The 6,477-nt window shown below is 43.6% G+C and overlaps 1 non-coding gene across 1 annotated transcript; it reads right to left on the bottom strand.

The window, feature by feature from the left end:
- Positions 1-4,411: 4,411 nt before the first annotated feature.
- trnav-uac (transfer RNA valine (anticodon UAC)) lies at positions 4,412-4,484 on the bottom strand. The gene has a single exon. It is a non-coding gene; the product is annotated as a tRNA-Val (tRNA).
- Positions 4,485-6,477: the final 1,993 nt, after the last annotated feature.

Raw genomic sequence — 6,477 nt, 5'->3', positions numbered from 1 at the left:
AGGCAACATCCGGGTCAACCACTTCCAACACTCACTCACTTAATAATATGCCTGCTACAATTGTGTGACCGAAACTCTGCACTATATTCCAGAAGAGGCCTCACCAACGACCTGCACAAACTCAACATGACTTCCCAGCTCCTAACCTCAGACGACTGAGCAATGAAGGCAGGCGTACCAAGGGCTTGTTCAACCACCCTGTCTATATGTGACGTATACTTCAAAGAATTATGTACCTGTTCCCCTAGGTCCCGAAGAAGGCACCTTAACAGTGAGACAAAGCCTGTGGGCATGTCGGGAATAGCTTTGAATTTCTTTGACTACACATGAAAAATTTATTGTACACATGCAGCTGAATAAGATTGATAGTTCATTCTCCATGAAGCATTATAAATGGAACTGAACATGTTTTCAATTAAAAAGTAAAATTAGACCCTTTCGAGTCGAAAGGGAGCTGTTGCTCAGAGATGCAATTCCTGCTTTAAACTGGTGCCTTAAAAAATGACCACATTCCGATGATTTGAGGTACATTTCATACTTTCTGAACTCCATCCAAGAAATTCACAAACAAAGATTTTTCTCTTTATTTGCATTTTGAACCCTCCCTTCTTCTCAGCAGAACTTTATTTTAAGCTGATAACATTTCCAACGAAAGTCGAATGTAACATTCGAACGGCTGAATGAGATAAATCTGATTCATTTTTAATTATTTCAATGACCTGTGCAAGTTGCAGCAAAGGGAATAAATTGAAATGAGCTAAACAGCTTTTTCCCGCAATTTAACTCACTGCAGTCACCCTTGTGAGAAATATCTTTGAGCTGAAAAAACATCACCTTCATTTCTCTCTCCGCATATCTTTCTTTGCATTGTGAACACGTGCAGGATGTTTATCAATCATTCAGTCATTTCCCAATTCACAGAAACTGGTGTTTTTTTTTCCACAAACCTTGCTCAGAATTGACTTTGCTCATTACCCTCTTGTGCCACGACAAACTAAAATTGCTCCACCGGAGGCTTGAACTCACAACCTCAGCATTGCAAATGCTTCGATACTGTCACTTAAGAACCAGGATGTTGACCAATTGTGCCACTGGAGCGGGATGCTACAGGGTAACTCCATATTTCAGATTATACCTTAATGGTTGGCAAATTGACTGAGAACTGGGAGATGATTGCCTTCACCGTGGTTCCTAAGTTGTTCGAGAAACTTGCTAAAATACACAGTTCTAAACTGCATTGAAGTGCATATTTTCAAGATTTTCCTCTACTGTCCCCTGAGCCCTTGATGTTTTTAGTCTGTAGAAATCTGTCAATCGCATTCTTGAACAGACTTAATAACTGACCTCCACAGTCTCTGTAGCACCGACTATCAAAGCCTCACCTCACCGTAAGTTATCTCCCCTCAGTCTGCTGTTTGGAGTATGTTCCTATTGTGGGAAATTAACTTCACCACGTACCGAATGCTGCTCCTGGCATGCCCTCTAGCACTGCCCTCTTTTTACACTTGCTCAAGTGTCGTCCTGATCGTGTCATGGCTGCGTGTAACTGGGCTCAGGAAAAGAATACAGAGCAATGCCTAGCAAGATAAATTTTGTTGGTAAAAAGCAGTTCATGGAGCTTTCTGCTTTGTTTAGTCTATTTGCGTGTTTTGCATTATTGAGAATTTTGAAACTCTGCACCTTATACACAAGTGCGCTTCATGAATATCTATCCTGAGAGGCTGTTGTGAATACTGACTCCTGGGAACAGCGCAGTTGACTCTCCTCGAGTCAGGTAAACAATTCCTCACAGATAACGTTACATTCCCCACTGTCATGGGCCTTTCACGCCACGAAATTCTTCACTGAATTCTGTTCAGCAACAATTCACCAACCTTGCAAAATTGACGCAACCGACAGGACACACGCTACGTCAGCCGTAATCAACCTTCACCATTACTTCATTCAACGACACGTTCCAAGACTTTCATGAAGAGTGAAATCATAAGGATATAACACAAAGGTAAATTGAAATTCACATTTAAAATTGTAAATTAAGAAGTGGCCAGAACTGGATTTAGAATATCATGTTTTGCACCACAGCTAGAACTCCAGCCCGACAGTTGAGAAAACTACCCCTGAATCCCCAACATTTACATGGCAACTTGCTCCATGTGCCCAGTTGGAAACCCATGTGAAGGAGCAAGCTGTCGGATAGAGCGCCTGTGAGCATCCTCCATTGTCTGACCTAATGCTGCAACAGGAGCTGTCCATTACAGATGTGAGAGCAGCGGGGTAAAGGTGAGAAACTGGATACTCAGTGTTGTCGACTCACCATTCTCATCATCATGATAGCAACGTTTAAGAGGCATTTAGACAGACACGTGAACAGGAAGGTAACAGAGAAATACGCAACCATTGGCAGGCAGTTGGGATCAGTTCAGTTCAGAATAGCGTTCGGCACAGACCTATGTTCCAATATTTTGTGTTCCATGTTATTGTTGACAGTTTTCTGCCTGAAACAACACTGAAAGATGGGAACATGGGAACAGGAAGAGGCCATTCTATCCGAATCCGCTTGTTCACCATTTCTTAACATCATGGCAGATGTAAATCTTCGGTGATTTTTCTGATCCCATCCTTACAACTCCCATTGAGAATTTGACAGTTATATATCTCAAAATACGTTGAAGGTGACACATCAAATGAATAACTTGAATGCTACGTTGGATTTCCCGATAATTATGCTGGTTTGTCAGATGTCAAGACCATTCCGGTCGATCTCTTCTCTGAAAATTGGCGTGAAATGGCAAAGTTTCTCTTTCATTCAATGTATGTTCTTTGGAAGGGAAGTTGAAAGAGATGATGGGAGGGAAAATCGTGTTCCTTCTCATTATCCCATCTCAACATCCCAACACGCATTATCCAGTGATACACAGAAGGCAGATTCTGTACATATTGACAGAACGTAAAAGGCGATCACAATGCCAAAAAGGCGCTAACGCGACGGGATTGTTTTGTGTTGAAGAAGTGAAAAGCTCTCTCGCCTGAGAAACCTTCACGTCACTTGCTGAGGACTGAATAAGAGAGAAGGTGTTTCACCTGAGCTCATGAGCCTCACTTTCCTATTCCTCCTTGTTTAGCTTTCCTTGATCCTTTGCGAAAGGAAGAAAAGAAAATGGAAACAATATTATTTCATAGCCTGGCTTGTCCTTTCTGCAGTTTCAAGTCCAACGTGGCTTCGACTCAAAAGCGCACTTGAGTATTAGTTTCTGTACAAGAACGCGAGTCAAAAGGATCAAGCAAGCGTTAGAATTCAAGAACGACAAAACATGTTGTGAGGCTGTTCGAACCTCGGTGCAGGTGTGAGCTGCTATCTGCCTTGTCTTTCTCCTTAACCATCAATTTTCCTGCGCGGCTTTCTAGTCCTGGACACAAACAAATGTCAGACGGCAGCCAACTGATTTGGATGCCTATGTTTGAAAACAAGGGAAAGCAACTCAATAAAATTTTACCAAAGTCCATGGTGCTTATTTAGAGACGCACAAAAGGCAGTTTATGAACACATTGACAGATTGTAAAAGGCTATCAGAGATGTCAAAGTGATGCCTACAGCATGCAATTGCTTTTTGTTCAAGAAGCAAAAAGCCCTCACGCCTGAGCCACCATTACTTCACATCCTGCTGACTGATTAAATTACATGTTGTTTCACTTGAGCTTCATGTGGCTCGCTTTCCTATCTCTCCTTGTTTAGACTTTCTTTATCGTCGTTGATATAAAGAAAAAAAAATTGGATGTAATATTAATTGGTAGCCTGTTTCGTGATTTCCTCAGTTTCAATACCAGTGTGCCTTTGACTTGAGAGCACACGTTAATGCTAATGATTCTGCGAGAGCACAAGTCATGAGGTTCATCTGAGCCTGTAAACTCCTTCACTCCTGTTGTTGGCTGAATGAGCCACTATTGCGTCCGCTGCTAAGAAATGCAAACATGTTTCTTTACCCCAAAATGTGGCTGAGGGCTTCTGGTTTCAATTCACGCATTTTGAGACATGGCAGACACTGACATAACTAAGACATTCAGAGGCTACCTTGAGGTACATTTGACAGAAAGGAATGCGCGGTGCACTGCAACACAGGCAAATCAACCTTGAGCTGGAACGCTTTCTCACGAAAAGCAAAGTCGACACTACTACGCTACAGAAAGGACGAGGGCACGCTAAATGCACTCTTAAAAGGGATGACCATCACTGCACATTCAGGACGAGGAAGGAAAGAAATTTAACAAAGATTCATACTGCAATGAAATAGAACGATCCTCCTTTCCACAGCAAAAGCCGATATGGGCGACTTTATTCAAAGAAAGGTTGGCTGACAAGAACGCTCACCCCATGTCCATCCAGGAACCTATCGCTGTAAAAGAAGGGCACTACTGTTTCTGCCAGGCTTCGAACCAGGGACCTTTCGCGTGTAAGGTGAACGTGATAACCACTACACTACAGAAACACACCCGCTTTTCTGCCCTGCACACTGACCTTTCTACAGCATTGAAATTCACAGCTGTTTAACGCTTCACCTCTCTGTTTCAAATGGGTCGATGTAGTCCAGCGTTATTGGCATTATTGAAAAATAAAAGATATCATGTAAACCTGCCCAGAAAATATTCACGTGGTCATTGGCAGTGGTGCAGGTTTTGGACTGTATGATGATTCTGAACAGGCTGGGGCAGTTTTCTCTGGAACGTCGGGGGCTGAGGGACGACCTGACACAAATTTATAAAAACATCAGGGATATGGACATGGTAAGGAGTCAAGGTCTATATCACACGGTGGGCGGGTCCAAACCTGTAGGGTGTGTAATTAAAATGAGGGGCAGAAATTTAAAAGCAACCTGAGGGCTTTTTCTTTTTGCCGAGAAGGTGGTGCAAGTATACATTAAACTGCCAGACGAAGTGGTGGAGCCGAGTAAAATTATTACACTTCCAAGGCATCTGAATGCGTGTGTGAATCGGGAGGGTTTAGAGCGAGGGTTTAGAGCGATCAGAGATGTCAAACTGATGCTAACAGCATGCAATTGCTTTTTGTTCCAGAAGCGAAAAGCTCTCACGCCTGAGTACCATCACTTCACATCCTGCTGACTGATTAAGATAGGGTTAGGGTTTGGGTTGGTGTTCATGTTCTCTTGTTGTTAGTTTCCTTCCTGTTTGTCCGATGTAGTGTTTCTCACAGTCTCTGCAGGGGATTCTGTCGATGACATTGGTCCTGTCCATGACGGCGAGTGGGCCTTTAGTTCGGGTGAGCACCTGTTGTAGGGTTGATGTGGGTTTGTGTGCCACTCTGATTCCCAGCGGTCTTAGAACTCGTGGTGAGTTCTGATGTGCCCCTGATGTGTGGAAGTGTGATGAGTGTGTCGGGCATGTGGAATCTTTATAATGCTGTTCTGTAGGCATCTCCTGACCCAGTTCTTTGGATATCAATTATCCTTGAGCAACTGGCTACAAAAACACATGACCAATACTCACTCATCTCAAGCCACATGGACAAGGAGAAGTGCGACTTCGACTGGGGCAAGAAGATCCTGGGACAGGCGAACCAAAGACAAGCATGAGAATTCCTAGAAGCATGGAACTCCACGAAGCAGGCTATTAATAACCACATTGAACTCGGCCCCATATACATTCCACGACAGAGGAAACCCGGAAGTGAGGCAAAACATCGCAACGGACCCCAGAGTTTAAAAGCCAGGCGGGAAAACACACCGACGCTTCATCACAGGTTGCACTGAGGAGATGACCAAGCACGGTAACGAAACGTCTGCGGAACAACAAGCCAGCTCAGCGAGCCAACCAATCTCAACATAGTAATCATTAGATTCTGAAGTCGAGATTTTTTTTTTAAAAAAATCAAAAGTCACCATCTGTTGTGGCAAGATTTGAACCTGGATATCCAGTAAGTCCGTTTGCAACCAGGAAAAAAAAACACAGATACAAGCACATATGAGACACACGTCAACATGACCATTGTATCTTTTGAAACTCCAGAGGGTGAGACAGAGAGAAAGTGGGGAAGGGAGTAAACTTAGTTTCAATGGATTAATCCCCAAAACAACAGAAAGCCCACTGGAAAGAGCCACAGGCACAAACACACAGCCACAGGGACACACACTCATACACACACTCAGCTACAGATGCTGGCACACAGCTACAATCACACAGTGAGAGTTCAACAGAGACACACTACTACAGAGACAGAAACACACAGACACATGTACACACACGTGTGTAACAAAGGCATACAGACATTGCGACAGACGCATACAGACACAGAGACACACACTGAGACAAACATGTGCGTACAGACGCTGACACACAGAGGGAGAAAGGGATGGAACGAGTTGGAGAGAGAACGTAAAAGTCTACAACTCTTTCTCAATTGCTCCCTTGTATTCAAAGTAATGCATTGGCTCCCTCTGCTGGCCGCTTCACGCTACTGCAGAGGGG

This window comes from Stegostoma tigrinum, unplaced genomic scaffold (genome assembly GCF_030684315.1).
Source record: "Stegostoma tigrinum isolate sSteTig4 unplaced genomic scaffold, sSteTig4.hap1 scaffold_67, whole genome shotgun sequence".
Lineage (NCBI taxonomy): Eukaryota > Metazoa > Chordata > Chondrichthyes > Orectolobiformes > Stegostomatidae > Stegostoma > Stegostoma tigrinum.
Note: the sequence above shows the minus strand (reverse complement) of the source record. Positions and strands in the feature narration are given on the sequence as shown.